The sequence below is a fragment of the Amphiura filiformis genome, chromosome 17, assembly GCF_039555335.1.
Source record: "Amphiura filiformis chromosome 17, Afil_fr2py, whole genome shotgun sequence".
In the NCBI taxonomy this organism is placed as follows: Eukaryota; Metazoa; Echinodermata; class Ophiuroidea; order Amphilepidida; family Amphiuridae; genus Amphiura; species Amphiura filiformis.
Genome location: NC_092644.1, coordinates 25,743,310 through 25,765,236, shown reverse-complemented (window position 1 = coordinate 25,765,236; position 21,927 = coordinate 25,743,310).

The following is a 21,927-nucleotide window of genomic DNA, read 5'->3' as shown; positions in this document are numbered from 1 at the left end:
TAATGATATTTGAATAAGTAATTTTCATTTTATTAAGGGCTGGGGTATGAACGTTTGGACAGTATTTTTGTGGGACATGAGAGCACATCAGCATATCAAATTACATTCTGAATACGAAGAATGTCTTTCTGATATCAAATAATTTTGATTTTTTGAATATCGCCATGTAATGCACATTTTATGGCAAATGATTAAAAATTGATATTTTTGATATTTAACAGTAATCGAAGTAAATTTTCTAGATCTAATGACATGTACCTAAAGTGTATGTAGCTAGGATGAAAAGCCGATCAATTGAAAATTTTAACCTTTCGTATTGAAGATATTAATTTTTACCCCCAAAACACCAAAAACAAATTAGGTCTTTTGGGGAAAAAATGTATATCTTTAATACACTTTAAGTACATATCATTAGATTTAGAAAGTTTACTTTAAAGACTGTTAAAAATCTCACATGTACTCCCATGTCCTACAAAAAATACTGTCGAAACGTTCATACCCCAGCCCTTACGACAAGATAAATCAAAGTCATAAGCGATCTTGTGTCATATACTGGGGTACTCAAAAAGGTGGTTTTGTTACATGTTGATGTGCAGCTTGGATTTCAAAACACTGCCTCTTGATATTCCTTCACTTCGATTAGGTCTTAAATTGAGGCTAATGTATTCTATATTACCCATGTTTTTATCCTGTTTTAAAATGTTTTTCAATTATTTTCTTAAGATGTTTGGCATGAAATGTGCCAAGGGTGGCTGAGGATTAGGGGGATGAGGATTGGGGGGAGGGATTCATTTCGTAAATTTGATTTAAAACCCCCATTAAAAATTTGAATCTAGTAAAAAAATGTCGAAATGAACTCCCAGACATCTAAACCAAGTAAATAAATACAAAAGTTCATTTAAAAGACCAATACTTGCTCAGAATGATTGTAAATGTGAAAAAAGGAGGTGGGGTTACATCCTCCCTACTTTGTGATTGTTTTGCCCGCACTCTCTTATTTTTAACCGATTTCCATAATAAAAAAAAGGTGTCAAAATGCTCAGGAGGATGAACCACTTCAAATGAGATGTGTAGGTAAAATGTTTTTCATTTTTTCACTATGTAACACAAAGGTATCCCAGGTTGTGACACAGGACCAAGCGTGATAAGAATAGAATGGTACCTATTGATTACAATGTGTTGGAATTTTTTGCTTGCCTTTCCTTGTGTTTGCAAATTCTATATTTTTATGCGTGCCAGTATGCACAATTTTCCCTACACCTCCATAATTGTTGATTGTAATTATATTTTTATTCAACTTAATAGTGTTAGAATAATAATACAAATCAAACCATATGGTTGACAGCGCTAGAAATTGATGCGATTGATTTTACTACGCTTTTATCTATATTTAATATGTTTGTACGTACTAGTATTTAAAATTCACTTCAACAAATTACCAGGATTGTTTGCTAAAATTAAATTAAAATGCCAACTAACCAGTATGGGCCACTTTGGATGGATCTGAACATATTTTAAAAGTCTACACGCATAACCAAGGAAAATACTATACCTGAATAAAATGCCTGAATAAAGAAACGCCCCAAGTCCATAAGACATGTTTTGGAGAAATTCAAAACAAACTTTATATAATTTGTTCATTTCACTATGATGAGTTTTTCCGCCATGGGCGGGTTAACACTGAATTTACACTTAATTTAGGTGTATTTTATCTTAGGTCCAATCTTTAGCATGAAAAGTTTGCTATATTGTTATGTGCCCCCAAAATATTCCATAATATTCATTAAAACTTATGTATTTTGTCATCAAACATTAATTTTCACTTGTTTTGAGATTTGTTTCCATTTGTTTGTACATGGAATATTCTAGAATGCTTATGATTAAAGTGATCAAGCAATTCATATTTCTAGTAATATGGATAAAGTTCTGGAGACATTTGGATAATACTCTAATGGTCATGATTACTTGATAACCATACCGGTAGTAGTTAAGTGCTAGCACTGTGCCAAAAAATCAGGGTACAGTCCTTCATTTAAAATCATAAGTTTTGGTTTCTCTTTTGTTCAGAAACCAAAAATCAAGGGATTAAAAAGTGAAGATGAACGTTACTGGTCTGCAATCATAACACTATTGTGCTGGGAGGACACAAGAGGGTATAATAACCATAAGTATACAATGGCCTATAATAACCATAAGTACAATGGCCTATTGTGCTAACAGTATCGGATAACTAAACTCCTCGACGAAAGTTTGGAAAGTTTTTCAAGCATCTGTATCTCAATTATTTGTGACATATTCATATCGTGTTGCATATCACTGGATAGCTACAATACTCCCCTTTACAATGACACCCCATTTGAAACAAGAACATTTTTCACGGCTGAGTACACGCCTTGTGAATGTAGTGGGGTCTCAAAATGAATTTGCCAAATTGACCATTATTCTGTGCTCAAACAAAGCTAGCCACCAACCTCAATAGCGGGTGGAAAAACCACAGGCAGCCACAATAGTCAGGCCTTCTCCTCATGCTGCTCACCGACCTGGTTACACGTTACTGTGGGATGAAATTCCATTCTTCCACAAGGATTCGTCGCAGGTCATTCAATGTGGTTGCCTATGGGCTTCTTTGGCACGCACAGCACGATCAAGCTGGTCCCACAAGTGTTCAATCGGGTTGAGGTCTGGCCCCCGAGTCTGGCCTGATGGCAGGCCATTTGGACTCTACTCCCATATTCTGTAGGTAGTCGTTGACTACCGTGGCTATGTGGGGCGAGCGGTGTTATCTTGGAGGATTGCATTAGGTCCCAGATTGTGAAGTTATGGGATTGCAGCTTGCTGCACAGAATAATGGTCAATTTGGCAAATTCATTTTGAGACCCCACTACAATCACAAGGCATGTACTCAGCCGTGAAAAATGTTCTTGTTTCAAATGGGTGTCATTGTAAAGGGAGTATTGTAGCTATCCAGTGATATGCAACACGATATGAATATGTCACAAATAATTGGAGATACAGATGCTTGAAAAAACTTTCGAAACTTTTGTTGAGGAGTTTATTAACAACGCGGGCGACAGTTGTTGCTCTCTAATAGAGGTTATCCGCGTTCTATAAGCTGCATATCCTATTAGCGACTACTATACCTTGTTTAGGACTTTCAAAAGATGTACCTGCATGTACAACAATAACTGTTTCAAAATAGCCCGCCAAAGTCATGCAGGTAACTCCGAGGTCATGCATTGAATTGGTTTGAATGAGGAATACTACGGGAACCAGCGCCTTTTTTAAAAGTCACGCATGAGTAAAGTGGATAACCTCTATTACACCCCGAGGTCTAGGCGTAGGCTATATTGAGGGGGTGGGTGGGGTGCTTTTTATTTGTATAAAATATAAAAGATGCATGATGATGGAGATGATTTAATTATGAATTAGTTTATTCCCCGGAAAGCATAACCCAGACGATGGTGGCCGACGTCATTGTAAGGCGACAACAGCCAATATCGTAAGACAAGTAATATGAAGGCAACACTTCCTGGACGTTGGACGCAATTATTTTTCCCCGAGCCGATGTGTGGGTAAAGTTCAGCCTCGTACGTGTTCTTCCCCGTTTGAAGCGTACGTGTTCTCCCCCCGTTTGGCTGATGACGTAGGTAAATGAAGCGGACACTATATCATGCTCTCATCATACAATCACAATCACTTTGACAAGTTTGACATTAGCAACAATGAGTTGTACTATCATTTACCATAACAATGCTGCATAACAATATGCAGACTATTGTTCTCAATTCGGAAACAAAGCCCACCAGTATTGTTACTATGCCTTTGCTTTGTAATATTTCATCCAACTGAAACTATAATAACTATAGCATTGCAATATACAGGGAAATCAGATACATGAGTTTGTGGTTTATATGCTAGTCTCAGATGAAATTCTAAGCTCAAATTATCTTTTGAAAGGGTACTGGCAGGTCCCACTTACAGACCGTGCCAAAGACCGGGGGGGGGGGGGTTCTTCGAGAAAAAAATTACGGGGATGTGCCACGCAGACTTTCGGATGCTGACTTTCTCTATACCTACTTTTTGCTGTTTTTGCCACCCATCAGTATATCAATTTTTCACAAAAAGCACCCAAAAAGCACCCAAATGCGCCCGAATGGGCGCATTGGTCTCCACTAAAAACCCACCCATCGATATACCAAAATTGCTGAAAAGGTACCCCAAAACTGTGGCACATCCCCGTATACCTTCAACAAGGGAGAACCCACTCCGGGGCCAAAGAAATTTCTGTATTCTGTACACTATTTGGTCTTTACCAGTACAAGGTTATGCCATTCGGTTTGAAAAATGCGCCAGCAACCTTTTCAAAGAATGGTAAACCAAATCGTGCCTGATATAGATGGTTGCGAGGCGTGTGTTGACGATTTGATTGTTTACAGGCAATCATGGGAACAACACATGGGGCAACTCCATCAATTGTTTCAGAAATTGTCTGAAGCAAATTTGACAGTGAATATTGGTAAAGAGTGAGTTTTGCCATGCCACAGTCACATACCTTGGGCATGTAGTAGGTCAAGGTCAGGTCAAACCCATCAAGGCCAAAGTTGAGGCTATTGAGCAATACCCCACACCTAAAACCAAAAGAGAACTCATGAGATTTCTGGGCATGGTTGGATATTACAGAAAGTTCTTTCTACACTTTTCGGACATAGCATCGCCTCTGACTGATTTGTTGAAGAAGAATACCAAATCCATATGAACAGAGCAATGTGAGAATGCATTTCACAAAATCAAGTCGATTCTGATGAGTTCACCTGTGCTATCAGCAACTGATTTTCAGAAGCAGTTTAAACTAGCAGTTGATGCTAGTGATGTAGGCTGTGGTGATGTTCTCATGCAAGAGGGCGAAGATCAATTTGATCACCCTATATGCTATTACTAAAAATTGAGTTAGCTTGTAATTCCCCTGGAAAAGGAACTTACTGCTTATTGTCTCTTTGTAACCCGTACGAAACTCGGGGAGCTGATCCTGGTTGCGATGGTTATTTGTGGAATGTCTAGGGTGTGCGCTCTTAAAGCAGCAAAGTCCCTGAATAGTTGTTAAATGGTTTATGGAATGATGTGGGAACGTAGTGGTCAGCGACAACCTGTAAAGTGTGCTGAGGCTTGTGGATCAAAGTCGAGGCGTTGTGCCACTATAAATCACGCACTATAAATCACTTCGCTTTTTTTTTTTCCTTTTTTTTTTTACTCAAAGAAGTTTAAGAAGCACCAAAGACATTACTCCACAGTTGAAAGGAATGTCTTGCATTGCTTTTAGCATTGCAACATTTTGATGTATATTTGTGTATCACAGTATGTCCTGTGCTTAACTTCACAGATCATAATCCACTCACAGTCATCCATGGATGATATCATGCTGATCACTCGCACATGTAGGATTAGTATCTTTGAAAAGAGCGGTATTGTATTCAATCTATGATTGCAAACATACACATGTGATGAGTGCAACCTGTTTATAGTGCAGGGCGAAACTCAAAATTGTATTCATATTATTATGGTAGTTAATTCGATTTATTACGTCACTTCTACAGCGAATAAACACGCTGAATGAGACAGGTCTCTAGATCGATTCCACGATCATTCATACCTATCACCTATTTTGTTGTTACCTTATATTTGTTACCTTAGGCCCCGTATCCATAGGCTTTTCCCTTGTGGCGTGTGCCCTTGTTCCGTGTTCACTAGTTCCAATGTGACCTGCCACACAGACAACCTATAGATACGTACGGCCACTAAGCAAAACAAAGGTTCGTTGTCTGTGTGGCAGGTCACATGGGAACAAGTGAACAAGGAACAAGGGCACACGCCACAAGGGAACAGCCTATGGATACGGGGCCTTAGGTTCTTACGCATGTCTGTCGTCGACTTGACAACAGGCACATCCAGGTACAAGTAATTGTGGAAAATCGTGTTTATGACAAAATGATTAAAAAATATTACTTTTAGGTATTATTCTGCTAGTTTCTGTTTGGCAAATCAAAAATACACATGTGTTTTAGTCAAAATGTCAACAATCTTTTTTTTTTACCCCTTCCCACCTGCAGTAGCTTTACACATCCCTTAAGGGGTGGGGTATGAACGTTTGGACAGTATTTATTGTGGGACATTAGAGCACATCAGACATATCGAATTGCATTCTGAATACGAAGAATGTCCTTCTGATATCAAATAATTTATATTTTTGAAATTCGCAATGTAATACACATTTTATGGCAAATGATTAAAAATTGATATTTTGATATTTAACAGTACTTGAAGTAAACTTTATAAATCTGATGATTTATACTTAAAGTGTATGTACGTGGGATGAAAAGCCGACGATCAATTGAAAATTTTGACCTTTCGTATTGAAGATATGGATTTTTTTCCCAAAACGCCAAAAACATAGGTCTTTTGGGGGAAAAATCCATATCTTCAACATGAAAGGCCAAAATTTTCAATTGATCGTCGGCTTTTCCTCCCAGCTACATACACTTTAAGAATATATCATTAGATTTATAAAATTTACTTCGAGGACTGTTATATATCAAAATGTGAAAAATATCAAATTTTAATAATTTGTCATAAAATTTGTATTATATCGTAATTTCAAAAATGAACATTATTTGATATCAGAAAGACATTCTTCGTATTCAGAATGCAATTTGATATGTCTGATGTGCTCTCATGTCCCACAAAAAAATACTGTCGAAACGCTCAAAACGCTCATTCCAGATCCCTTAACATCGCCATTATTTACATTGAAATGACTGCATCAGTTTTCTATTTTCGTGCAGAATATCTTTCCATTACAATCCCAATATTCTGGTGCTGCGTGATATTAAAAGGTTACACGAATTCTTTTTTCACCAGGTTTGCCGTCGTGTGTATTTAAATAATTCCGTCGATCATCCCACTGTTTTTCCATATTAAAATAATTAAATTTGAAAATACAAAATCAACATCATGCAACTATAGAAGTGCTGTGATACTGATGTCTATTGGTAACATTTTCTTCACACGTGACATGTTCCTTGTTAAAAGTATACATTTTGTTCACTTTTCATCAGAATTGCCTTTGTTTGTGCATAAAAGCAACACATAGTAATAGGTAATTATAAAATATCGAAAATATTTTAAGGATAACTTTGGATTCTTGAATTGTTTTCTATCTTGCAAGCTGTGATTTACTATATTATCAAGCAAATATACAAGTTATCATGGTTATACTATATTCACGATTATGATTAAATTATACCTCTCAAATTTGGGCATATGGTTCCCAAAAATTATCTTTTGAATTTTTACTAAAAACAATAAAATACAAGAACAATATGGTACCACTCTATTAGTAAAATCTCATTAAGAGTTGTATGCATATTTTCCTCATTTAGGCTTGATCACGTTTTGTATTGCCTTTGCTGATACTAACGATAGCAAAAACAAATCAACTTAATTAATTGATAAAATATTCTCATTTTGTCTATGAGAAACTAAAATGGTAATGATAATGAGATTTGGGTAAAAGAAGGGTACGATTACTTTGTTATCTATGCCCGTGCAACCGGGCATAGATATTGTATTTGTTCTGTTTAGTCTTCTCCTTTTCCTTCTTCCCCTTCTCACGCTTCCTTTGCACTCCTCTAGCTCAAGAACTAAAGTAGCCTCTGGGCCCATACTTGGTACAATGATGACCCATAACCCTAAATGTTTCCTGGGGTACCCCGACGTCAGAGGTCAAATGTCATGGGCTACAGCAAAATATGTACGACCTCTTAACACAGTGTAGCGCAATATGCAGCTACCTGTATTTGCAATAATGACTGCCTGATTCAAGGAAACTAATCACTTGACAAAAAATTAGACGCACGGTTTCGAACAAGCGACGCCCAAAACAGCAACTTAGAAACCACAACGCCTTAGACCGCTAGGCCATAGAATCACACAGTTTCTTCGAAGTCAAAGAAATGTATCAACCTTTAACGTTACGCAATATTGGCACATGACACGGGCACATGTCTGCGGGTAAAGATACTGCATGATAAAAGACACATAAATAATCTAAGGGTCTATCCCTGAATGTGTAGGCATTTTGATATATTACACCAGCTCAAAAGGTTGTCATTGTGGGACATGGAGTGTGGTTGGTTAATGGGTGTTAATGGGTGTAAGGAGGGTGGGTTAAGGGTTGTCAAGGTTTTTAAGGGGGTGATATGGTGGTCACCATTGTTTTAGATTTGGCGCCCAATTGGACGCTTTTTTATTTTAGGTGCTAGTATGAGGATGATACTTATATCAATTAAGGCTTATCATAGCAAGGGTTTCCACAAGGCGGTCACCAACTTTTGGATATGGCGCCCAATTGACCGGTTTTTTTTCTCTGTGTGCTACGAGGATGCTACTTATGATGTACTTATAGCTTTTAACAAGGGCTTCCACATGATGGTCACCAAGTTTTTGGTTGTGAGCAGGGCATAGATATTCGTGTTTGCTCAAACACAGCTGTGCCATCTAGTATCTTATTGTTTTCATTACACGTCGTTAAATTTTGAAAAATATATGGACATTTTCTGTTTATGCCAGGCTCCTATAATTTTCAATGATTCATTTAAAGCTATTTACAATACTTCTTATTTGTAAGGACAATTTAAAAGGGTTTCGGAGCTTCATCGGTACGGTGCGAGACGCAGCTAGCATGTGTAGGTTTAATATGATCCAAATTGCTGCTTCCACATTTTATATAATGCAATTAAAGATGGAATTCTCTCTCATAAAATTTCAAAAATTCAACATCATTTGATATATGCAATGAAGAAGCATCTTTCAAACTTATGCATTGTTTTTGGAACCGGCATCAGTCATTTTATATTAATGCAAATCTATTCAATAATAGAGCTACTTCTTCTCTATTTAATAATAGTTAATGTTTAATATTTAATATATATTTTTCTTCAAATATTCTTACAAAGAGTCGTCTTTTGCCCGCACGGACTCTTTTTCATTTACACTACAACTCGATTCCAAAACAAAACAGTGCATTTATTCTGCATATTTTAAGTAGCTCTTAAGTACTCTAATGAACTTTAACGAGTTAATATGAAATGACGCCTAACCTCTCCCCTTCAACCCCTACGTATTAAAAATAATCAGGCCTGGAAACTTTAACCCTGTGGTTCCTCTAACCATTTTAGATCTTCGTAGCATACAGGCCTTGCCGTTTGGTGCGAGCGATCCCGCTCTCACTCGCCACCGCTCGCCCAAACTCAATTTCTAGTGAGCAATATTATTTTCCACAAAGCAATTTTCCAGATTGTCAACAAGCATATACCAATTGTCGGCAAAAACTAGCCATTAACAGGCCTTTTAAAGGCGAGTGGTTAATCACTCGCTAGCATGAAGCTAGGCGAGTGGTCGAATTTTCTCAAATACGACGTATAATAATAAAGTAGAGCTTTATACGGTATTTATGTCAAAATGCGTGCGAAGCGCGTTAAAATTTGTGACTTTCTCCGCTTGGAGAGAGCACTCGATTTAATGCTGAATTAGCTGATTCGATGGCTGATATTGGGACATTCGCAGCGAGTGATATTAATTGTCTATGGCGAGTGGAAAATCGCTCGCTAGAAATCGAGTTTGGGCGAGCGGTGGCGAGCGAGAGCGATCGCTCGCCTCAAATGGAAAGGCCTGCATTAAAATGTTAGAGATAAGTTTAACATCGCCATTATTTACCATGAAATAACTGCATCAATTTTCTATTTGCAGATTATCTTTCCGTTACAATACCAATATTCTGATGCTGCGATATGGGGTAATAATATCTTGATGTAAATATACGACGTATAACATGGTCTCTGAACGTAATATTTTACGTCGAATCTTGAGATTTGATGATTGTCGACAATGAAAGAACTACTCAACAACAGCCCATGTCATGCCACTAAATAATCATTTGTTTAGATTCACTGGACTACCAAGAAAAGCTATTTTAGCTTGTAGATGGTTTGCACTTGAATTCTATTCGGTCTTAGGGGCGGATCCAGGATTTCGAGGAAGGGGGGCACTCCTGTATATGTGACCCAATAGAGCGTAGCGAGCGAAGCGTCATAACGGCGTGGGGTGCAGGTGCCCGCTTAAGGGCTCCTGGTGGGGTCCAGGGCGAAATCCTGGCGGGGTTCCGGGGCCGAAGCTCCTGGGTTTTAACACGCTTAAACGGGCCTATTTTGGGGTATTTTCGTTACTTTGCTGGCCCATTTTTGTTTTAATTACACTGAAATCAAAACCAATTTTGAAAAATTTGGCTTTATTTTTATGGTAAAATATTGCGCGACGCAGGGGGTGTCCGGGGGATGTGTCCCCCTAAGAAGTAAGACATTTTTGCAAATTGAAGACCTACTTGAAGCGATTTGGTGGACCACTTTGGCACTATAAGTGTGTAAAATTTAGTGCCTAAAATGTGTGAAATTAGTGGTCCATGAAGCCTTTTTTTTTGTAGGCCTATAAAAATAATTTATGTTAAACATAAATTGGTAAATGCCCGAAAGCAGAAGCGAAAATGGCCACTTGTAGGCCTATATCGATTACGCAGGGGGTTGTCTGAGGGGGATGTTCCCCCCTCAGATGTTGGAAAAAATTTCAAAATGAAGACCCAATATTGAAGTGATTTGGTGGACCATTTTGGCACTATTAGTGTGTAAAATTTTACTTTGAAAAAACCGAAAATTTGTGAAATGACGGTCCATGAAGCCTTTCGTAGACAAGTTTCCCTGTAGTCCTATAAATTGTGTCAAACATAGGGCCTAAATTGGCAAATGTGGAAAACGAAAATGGTCATTTGTTTATCCACTACGCAAGGGGGTGTCTGACGAAGTTGGACAATTTTGCAAAATGAAGGTCCAATCAAAGCCATTTGGTACATATTTTAAACAGAAAAAATGGCCCGAACTCAATTTAAAAACTTCAGACTCGCAATTTATACTAAAGTATGCATGGATCAATGAAGTTTTGGTGGTAAAATGTGATGTGACGGGCTCTGCATTTCGCTTGGCCTGCAGTAATTTTCACATGCTTTTAGGACGAGGATCCGCCTTCAAGCAATGCCTAAAAGAATCGCAAGCCTATTATATTATAGGACCTACTTCCGATCGACCCGACTGTGCGTTTTTAGCTGGGGGTAGCAGCTCTATAAGTCACCATGTCTCTCCGTTAGTCCGTCCGTTAGTAACAAACGCTAAAAAATGCTGTTACGTCAACATCGTTTGTTGCATGGCTATGGTACTTGGTGAGGGGGAGGGCCTATACCGGCCCCATACTGGAAAAGAGTTTCGTCCCGAAATATGCTAATTAGGTCATTAAAGGGGCATTACACGATTTTCAACAATTTTCTGCATTTTTGAAATTTAGATTTTTTGGATGCAAATACTCTTCTGGCATTATTTGCATCAACATCGTTTGTCGCATGGCTATGGTACTTGGTGAGGAGAGGGCCTACAGGGCAATTAAAGGAAATTTGGGAAAAGTGGGGAAATTGAGGGAATGGGGAAATTAAGGGAAATTTTGGGGAAATTAAGGGAAATTCAGGTGAATTAATTGAAATTGTGGGCAATTAAGGGAAATTGAGGGAATTGAGGAAAATTGAGGGGAATTAAGGAAATTTGGGAAAATTGAAGAGAATTAAGGAAAATGAGGGAAATTCAGGTAAATTAAGGGAAATTGACAAGAATTAAGGGAAATTTGGGAAAATAGAGGAAAATTTGGGAAAATGAGAGGAAATTGAGGGAAAATTGGGAACATTGAGGGAAGTTAGAATTAAGGGAATTTGAGGGAAATTTAGGTGAATTAAGGAAATTGACAAGAATTAAGGAAATTTGGGAAAATAGAGGAAGTTAAGGGAAATTTGGGAAAATGAGGGAAATTGAGGAAAATTGGAAATAGAGGAAAGTTAAGGAAATTTGGGAAAATGAGGGAAATTGAGGGAAAATTGGGGAAAATTTAGGGGAATTTAGGGAAATTTGGACAAATAGAGGGAAGTTAAGGAACTTCGGGAAAGTGAAGGAAATTGAGGGAAGTTAAGGAAATTGAAGAGAATTAAGGAAATTCAGGAAATTCAGGTGAATTAAGGGAAATTGACAAGAATTAAGGGAAATTTGGGAAAATGAGGGGTTAAAAATGAGGGGAAATTGGGAACATTGAGGGAAGTTAAGGGAAATTGAAGAGAATTAAGGGAAATTCAGGTGAATTAAGGGAAATTGACAAGAATTAAGGGAAATTAGGGGATTTAACACTTTTGATGTCAAGGCGCTTTTTTCCTGAAAATCGCGTGGACATCAAAAGTGTCCGAAATCGGTTTCCGAACACTTGCGATGTCAAGACGCTTTTTCCGAAAGTTGTTTGGACATCAAAAGTGTCCGAAATCGGTTTGCGAACACTTTCGATGTCAAGACGCTTTTTTCCCGAAAATCGTTTGGACATCAAAAGTGTCCGAAATCGGTTTCCAAACACTTTTGATGTCAAGACGTTTTTTCCCGAAAATCGTTTAGGCATCAAAAGTGTCCGAAATCGGTTTCCGAACACTTTCGATGTCAAGACGCTTTTTTCCCGAAAATCGTTTGGACATCAAAAGTGTCCGAAATCGGTCTCCGAACACTTTTGATGTCAAGACGCTTTTTTCCCGAACATCGTTTGGACATCAAAAGTGTCGAAATCGGTTTCGAACACTTTTGATGTCAAGACGCCTTTTTTCCGAAAATCGTTTGGACATCAAAAGTGTCGAAATCGGTTTCGAACACTTTTGATGTTAAGACGCTTTTTTCCCGAAAATCGTTTGGACATCAAAAGTGTCCGAAATCGGTTTCCGAACACTTTTGATGTCAAGACGCTTTTTTTCCGAAAATCGTTTGGACATCAAAAGTGTCCGGAATCGGTTTCCGAACACTTTTGATGTCAAGACGCTTTTTTCCGAAAATCGTTTGGACATCAAAAGTGTCCGAAATCGGTTTCCGAACACTTTTGATGTCAAGACGCTTTTTTCCCGAAAATCGTTTGGACATCAAAAGTGTCCGAAATCGGTTTCCGAACACTTTTGATGTCAAGACGCTTTTTTTCCGAAAATCGTTTGGACATCAAAAGTGTCCGGAATCGGTGTCCGAACACTTTTGATGTCAAGACGCTTTTTCCCGAAAATCGTTTGGACATCAAATGTGTCCGAAATCGGCTTCGAACACTTTCGATGTCAAGACGCTTTTTCCCCAAATATTGTTTGGCTATCAAAAGTGTCCGGAATCGGTGTCCGAACACTTTCGATGTCAAGACGCCTTTTCCCCGAAAATTGTTTGGAAATCAAAAGTGTCCGAAATCGGTTTCCGAACACTTTTGATGTCAAGACGCATTTTTCCCGAAAATCGTTTTTGGACTTCAAAAGTTTCCGAAATTGGTTTCCGAACACAATTTTCAGATTTTGATTTTTTTTTTGGTGTGGATGGAAATACCCTTTCTGGCATTATTTTAAGATGAGCGCCCTCAAAGGTTAAGCTCACAGAGGGGTACAGGTCAAAATAGGGGTCAAACTTAAACCTGCTTCAAAGACACCGTAACTGCACAATTGAATTCCTTGTCCCGCAGCGACCGCTACGGTTACCAACGGTCCTTGTTTTTTAGGCATGGGCCTAGTCAATTGCGTGCAATTTTACCTTTTCTCCCCTCCTTTCCTCACTTTTCTCTTCCCTTTTTCTCCTTTCCCCCTTTCTCGTCTCTTCTCTCACCGCCCCCCCCCGAATCCGGGCCTGGAGAGTGCTACCCTGATGGTGTACGATACTCACTAGGCTACAGATTTATTATAGGCTCGAAATTTTTCTTTCTTTCTTTTTACGTTGTTCCGTTTTCTTTTTTCTTTCTTTTCTTTATTCTCTTTCTTTTCTTTTCCTCTTTTCTTTCCCTCCTTCCATTTTCTTTCTTTTCTTCTTCTTTTATTTTTTTTTTTTTAGGATCCGCCAAAAGTGTGGGGGCACGGGCCGACTGCGCCCCCGCTAAATCCGCGCATGCGTGATAACATAACAACGAATTATATAGATCGGGCTGGAAACAAGATTTTTCGGATTTTACCTACATGTAATTTTAACTGCAGGAATAATAATAGTATAATAAACAAATCCTGCACCAAAGAATAGTTAAAAAACTATTAAAGCAACTTCGTAGAATTTTTAAATGGGCTTGAATTTAATGTTCTCTTACTTATTGTTTGAATTTTGTCCTTGTACGTATACCAGTATTTAAAACAATTTAGCGATATTCACTTCACCAAATTGCTATAATTGATTTTTTATTCAACTATAATAATGATTAAATTTGTTTTAAACAATATAGTAACAGTTAAACGACAGTACCAGTATTTTATACAATATTCACCAAATTGCTGTTGATACAACCAAAACAACAAGATAATGACAATCATTAAAACAAATGGGATGATTTAAACGTATGGTCTTTTCAGCATGTTTACGTTGGCTGAGTGGAATTTTACTGAAACCACGTAGACCTCCATGTAGTATACCAATTTTATTTATTTATTTATTTATTTATTTATTTATTTATTTATTTATTTATTTATTTATTTATTTATTTATTTATTTATTTATTTATTTAGTAGTGTAATCAATAAGTTTTATTGTTTGTAATCAATATTTGTAATCAATATTTGCTCTCTTGTTATTATGTGTGGACTTGATTATGTTTTTTTACACCAGTCTGATGATTGCCAGCAAACTGCTGGCATGAAACTGACATTTATTTATTTATTTATTTATTTATTTATTTATTTATTTATTTATTTATTTATTTATTTATTTATTTATTTATTTATTTATTTATTTATTTATTTATTTATTTTTATTTATTTATTTATTTATTTATTTATTTATTTATTTTTTTTTTTTTTTTTTACCCGCATTGAAAATGCAGTGTATATTGTTATACTTTATATGGATCATATTATTATTCATTATATATTATAATATATTATTCTTCCTCACACATTTGCAACGCTAGCGACAAAACTACTAGGGCCCCATAGTCCATATGTGGCACACTAATGGGCCCTGCCCCGTAGTTGTGCCTTTTGTCCATCTTTTCCCCATATCGGCCCCAGGGGCTCAAGTATAACTAGAATTATGCGGTTTTTAATTAAGGTGGCACCCACAACAAAGGTGTCGTAAATATGCAAATAACAGGACACAAAGTATTATACAACTAAGTTCGATGCTCATTGGTATTGTGCATATTATAAGCTTCAGAATGGAATAATGGTTTTTAGGTAAATATGCAAATAAAACCTGACATATAAACTGTACAGCACATGAGGCCACCATACTCTGTCACCATACCATGTTTGTTAAAGCATTAAAAGCTGCAGAGTGGCAGGCAAAATATGCAAATAGCTCGTTAATATTCATACGATATCGATGTTAGATTATTTATACGCCGTAGAAGTGACGTAGTTAACCGGATTAACTACCATAGCAATAGATGAATACAATCTTGTCTATACCGCCATGCACTACAAGGTTCACGCGGTACCGATGCATTGAACCATATAGATTTCAAAGAAAAGCTGATCACTCGCACCTGTAAGATAAGTATCTTTGAAAAGAGCGGTATTGTATACAATCTATGTTTGCTGACATACACAGGTGATTAGTGCAATCTGCTTGTAGTGCAGGGCGGTCTATTCAAAAATTGTATTCATCTATTGCTATGGTAGTTAATCCGATTATGACGTCACTTCTACGACGTATAGCCAAGGGGGTGACACTAAATTCACGGTTGTTCTATTAGCAACGCAAAATCTATGAAAAATTCAGCTGGTTTACTAGCTAGAAAGTGAGGCCAGTTATCGATCCGTTATAGCTCGTTATGAATAATTCATGTTCGACCCCTTGGATCATGTTAATTGAGTTTGGCAAATAACAACGTTGTTAGTTTTGCGAACTTTGCCTGTTCAATGAGAGTATAGCGCGCCCCCAATACACCTGGGCACAAAACAGGCGAAAACGATCCGGTTTAATGAAATGGCGGACGGGTATTCCCATCAGGCACCAGTGATATGTTTTTTCAAAGAAAGTCTACTAATTTGATATGAAATGACATTTTGCAATAGCAAAGTCAAAATTAGGACTTGCTGTCAATAATATGAAGGAAATATGTGACAGAGGCAAGGTGGGAAATACAAGTAGTATTTAAGTTATAATAACCTTTGATACCCGACCTGACCTTCCATCATGGCGCCTTATTCGTCTTTATGTATTTCTATTATGCTCTCAAGTAAAATAAAATACCACTCTGCTCTGAGCAGACAATGTTACTTGGCTCCCAGCATGAATTATTGATTTTATACGGAAGTAAAGAAATGCACAGTGTATGTGCATGATGTGCAAGCATACTCCAAATATTTACGGTAAATCTGAATAGTGGTCACATGTTAACATATCATGTGCTCGGGAAATCACGTGGCAACATTTTAAGATTTCAGGCTTGTTTACTAGTTAATTGCCATTTGTACTCTTTATTATTTATCTTTGTTACTTAACATATATTTTAAATGCTGATAAATCGTGGTTGGCTACCCATGATATCTGTTAAATTCAATGTTTTATGAATATAATTCTACCACGCAGAGGGGGTCACGCAGCAGAATTTCACATCACCTGACTTAGCTACATTTCGAAGCTCTGCTCTTCAAATTCATGTAAATTTCAAAGTTTATACATTTAATATATTTAATATGATACTAATTTTTTGTTATAACCAACTGGTACACGAAATATACTAGCTTATTACCTATACAGAAAGGTGATTATCAGCCTTCACTCAGCAAATTGACATGCCCGGCATATGCAGCCATTCTCCGTCTGGATAACATGACTGTCGCCCTCAATACGTCTGGGCGCAAATTTAAATAACAATACGCTATTTACCTATCAATGCGGCCTCATGCTAATTAAAGCTGCCCCATCCAGGAGTTCATCTATGGTATAGCCTAGCATTGAAATATACACAAATCAGTGTTGCCCGGGGTGTTGCCAAGAAGTACTGGGTGATTTTAGGCATGTATGTATACTTGTTCGTGCAATCGCGCACAAACCGGTCATATGATTAATAAAAGGGGAATTATTTTCGTCCCAAAATACACCTTAAAACTTGAGTGTGTGATAATATGCAACACCAAAGAATTCCGTTGTGGAAGCGTAATTGATTGATTTCATTTTTGGCGTTACAATTGGAATTTGCAATCTGATAATAAATAGGTTTGGCTTATGTGCGAGGACATAAAAACGAGAGGGGCGCTAGACCACTAAAAACACCGGTGTTCCACACACTGTGGGTATTCTATAATCTTGTCTTATCCAGCCACGATTGACAGCAGGCATCCACCTCTATTGAAATTTATATTTTCGGGAACATCTTTCTTTTCTTTTTTCATTTTGTCTTCCTCCCCACCCTTCCAATCTCGATCACCATCCGCTTCTCCTCTTTTCACCCCTCGACCCCACCTTCACTCCCTCACTTGCTCCTTGCTTATTTTTTTTGATCACTTATTGACAGTAGTCTGCCTGGTAAAGCGTCAATACGTTGTGAGGTTAGAACTGATTTAATGGCGGAACCCTTTTGTCCTGAACAAAAAGGTACCTCTCGATGAATATAGCTTGTCGGTAAATCAAATCGGTACAAAGGAACAATGTGTTACGTAATCTATTGCGCCTCCACGAATATGATAGCTCCATGGTACCACCCACTAACTTTACGCTTTAATCTCGCAAAATAATCAGAGGGTGTATGGCATGTGGCCAACTGCATGTAGATTGTAGACGTGAAAGCCCTTCGCCTCTAATGCATAACCTCCATTTGGCTGCCTATCCGTGATATATAGAATCAAGTTCAAGATTTGTATGTATGTCTATAAATGTTTACAACTGAGGTAATGCTCCTCAATATTTATGTGCTTTACTCTCTCATAGAGAAATACCTTCAACTGGTTGTAAGACAAGATCTTCCAAAGACACCACATTACTAAAAGCTCGTGTTGGTAAAAAATGCATCGGTGACAAATCGATGGAACAGCCTCCCACGTAACATCAGGGAGGCTTCATCACTTCACTCTTTCAAAAAATGCTTAAATGTCATTTGTATCCAGAATGTTGATATTTTTTGCGTATTTTTGTTTTCTCTTTTTTTGTGTGCGCTCTGGTCGCTCTGTAAGAAGCGCCTTATAAATATTTTTGTGTACAGGCTGAGTCAAAAAGAAGTAAACTCATGTTTGAAGGGCTGTAACTCGAGATCTGCAAAGAATCTGTTAGAAATAAAAATACCAATGGAAAGAGCAAATTCTACACGTCTAAATTAAAAAAAGAATTGTTGCAATTGCTCACAGCAAACTAAAGTTATAATCATTTGAATACAACCACCCATTTTTGTAGCTGCACACGGCTGATTGATTTTCATCCATTTCAATTTCGACGAATCAGCAAAGTGCCAACAGGATTTATTGTTGAAAAGACAACTTTTGCTTTCAATTGGTATTTAAGAAAGTCCATGTGACGGTACTATAGTTTGTAGGGATACCAATTCAAGTCTTTACGAACGATCTGGCAGAAGCTTGATTGGGGAATGTTGGATATACAGGATTGAGCTGATCTTTGGTCTTGCTGTAACGCATGTCTAACTCTAGCAATGTTCACCTGTGATCTAGCAGTTCGTGGTCTGCCTGAAGCTTCCGGCTGTCTGTTCCTTCCGGCTGTCTGTCTGTCCCATGCATATTGAGCTTGTTCACATTCTTATATACTGCTCCCTTACATGAAACCCGGTTAGCTGTAGGAAATTGGAAACGAAAAAGACGCTGAACTTCAGTGGGACTCTTAGTTTCATGATACTTCATCGACAGAAACGTGCTTCCGTGCGATAAATTGTGGTGCCATGTTGTTATTTGACCCGTTTTATTATAATGTAGTGCAATGAGGTAAAATTCATATTGAAAAGAGCCCTTTAACATGTAGGAATTATTGGTCGAAACCACACCTGCCACAGAACTTAATTTGCATTTGAATATCGTGCCATACCAATCAATATAATAGGTAGCCCCTACTTGGGAAGTGAAACCGTGTGCAGCTACAAAAATGGGTGGTTGTATTCAAATGAGCATAACTTGAGTTTGCTGTGAGCAATTGCAACATTTTTTTTCAATTTAGATGTGTAGAATTTGCTCTTTCCAGTGGTATTTTCATTTTTAGCAGATTCTTTACAGATCGCGAGTTACAGCCCCTCAAACATGAGTTTACTTCTTTTTGACTCAGCCTGTATGTATGTATATGTATGTATATCTACCCGGTCTCCGTTTACATTTCAAAGGTCCATAACAATTATAATTAGAAGGCTGAAACGGTTTTAACAATAAAAACTTATTCACGTCGGCCATGAACACCATATTTTTCGGGATAGATGGTGTTGCCAGTTACCATGTAGTTTTTTGTTGATCCAGATGGTATAAAAAAAGTCAGATGGGGTTAAAGTGCACAGAATTGTGGGTAAGTGGGACAATGGGGTAAGTGGGACACTTAGGCCTACTATACTAGATCTTCATTGCAGCACTAAATCCACTAATACGATACCGAATGGTGACTTACCCCATTGCAAATATGTATGTTATCTATGCCCGTGCAACGGGGCATATTGTACTTGTTGTGTTTAGTCTTCGACTTCTCCTTCTTCTTCTCACGCTTCCTTTGCACTCCTCTAGCTCAAGAACCAAAGTAGCCTCGGGGTCCATACTTGGTACAATGATGGCCCATGACCCTTAGAAATTTTCGATGGTACTTCCGACCCCGGAGGTCAAAGGTCATGGGCAGGAGGGGGGGGGCAATATGTGTTAAATTTCAAACATATCTTTCTCAAGAACTATAGCGCCCTCGGGGTTTATACTTAGTATAATGATGGCCCATGACCCCTAGAAGTAACTTATGGTAGCCACGACCCCAGAGGTCAAAGGTCATAGGCTACAAGAAGCAATATGGGTAAACAGCTTTAGCTCAAGAACTATAGCACCCTCAGGGTTCATACGTGATACAATGATGCCCTATGACCCTTGAATATTTCCTGCGGTAACATCGACCCCAGATGTCAAAGGTCATGCATGGGCTACAGGGAGCAATATGTGTAAAATTTCAAAAAGCTCTAGTTCAAGAACTACAGGGTTCATACTTGGTACAATGATGGCCCATGACCCTAGATGTATTGTGGTAACTGCAACCCCAGAGGTCAAAGTTCAAAGGCTTTAAAAAGCAAAATACGTACGTCCTATTAACACAGTGCAGCGCAATAGGTAGCGCTACCTGTATTTGCAATGATAACGACCAAGGTAACTGATCACTTGACAAAATTTCCCTTAAAAGGGAATGTTTAGGCATTTTGATATATAACCACTTAAAAGGTTATCATTGTGGGACATGGGGTGTGGTTGGTTAATGGGTGTTAATAGGTGTTAGGGTGGGTTAAGGGTTATCACGGTTTGTAAGGGGTGATATTGTTTAAGATTTGGCGCCCAATTGGGTGCTTTTTATTTTTGGTGCTATGGGGATAATGCTTATATCAATTAAGGCTTATAGCAAGGGCTTCCACATGGCGGTCACCAACTTTTGGATATGGCGCCCAATTGGGCGCTTTTTATTCTATGTGCTACGAGGATGATACTTATGTCAATTAAAGCTTTTAACAAGGGCATCCATATGATGGTCACCAAGTTTTTGTTTGTGAGCAGGGGAAGGGGGTCACGGGCATAGATATTCGTGTTTGCTCACACACAGCTGTGTCATCTAGTTATAATTTCACTGCTCAATATTGGAGTATATTTGGTATTTGAGCTGCGGGAGATGCTTGAGACCAACACTACCTTGATTCGACGGCCAACTTTGAGGAATTATATTTATTTATTACCAAATACCAAAGTTACCAAATTACCAAAGTCTTTGCTGAGAATTAGGAGAAATTGATTGAATTTTTGGTATAATTATGTTAATAATGCCCAACTGCTCCAATATAAATATGTATTTGGTGTAAAATATGTTCTTTTAATATAATAATATTATAAATATATGTGTCAAATTTACTTATGTGTCCCACTTACCCCAAAGTGTTGGGGTAAGTGGGACAGTTTAGTCATTACATAATTGGCCCCCGCCATTCTGTACTGAATTGCAGTATCATCGCCCCAAAACTAACACCAGACATTCAGACAGGATTATACTTGAATTATAAAAACATAAGTCCAATCTTTATTCACTTACATGAGTTTTATATCCAATAATATCCTTAAGTGTCCCATTTACCCCATCTTACCCTATGTGCAAAAAAAAACCTTTAGGTAATTCGAGAATTTCAAGGTCAACGATTTATATGGGATAAAAAATTCAAAACTGGTCAAAATTGTCCAAACCAATGCCTAAAATAGTCATCATGTTACACAGATTCAGAAAATGCTTAGTTTAACCTAATTTGACCTAGTTTGACTTACTTCTTGAGCAAAGGGTCAAAAGTTAAATTATTATTACGATAAAGAATAGTTTGCACTTCTTTAAATGCGTTGTTGTCTATGTAACATAGCTAAATAGGTCAACATCAACATCTTTCTTTGTAACCATGGTAACGCGGCACTCCAGGTAGTAGAATTTGCAGAACTATGCTTTGTTTATTTGTGTAGAGAAAATGTGCCTGACTTAATAACCGTGACACCGCCTATCGGTGGGTGCTATTTACAGGCCGTCGAGGAATGTTAAGATAGTGTAGTGTACGTATCACGGGCGAAATTGTTTTGGAGTGACAGCTTTTCAACTTGAAATACAAGTTTTTGGT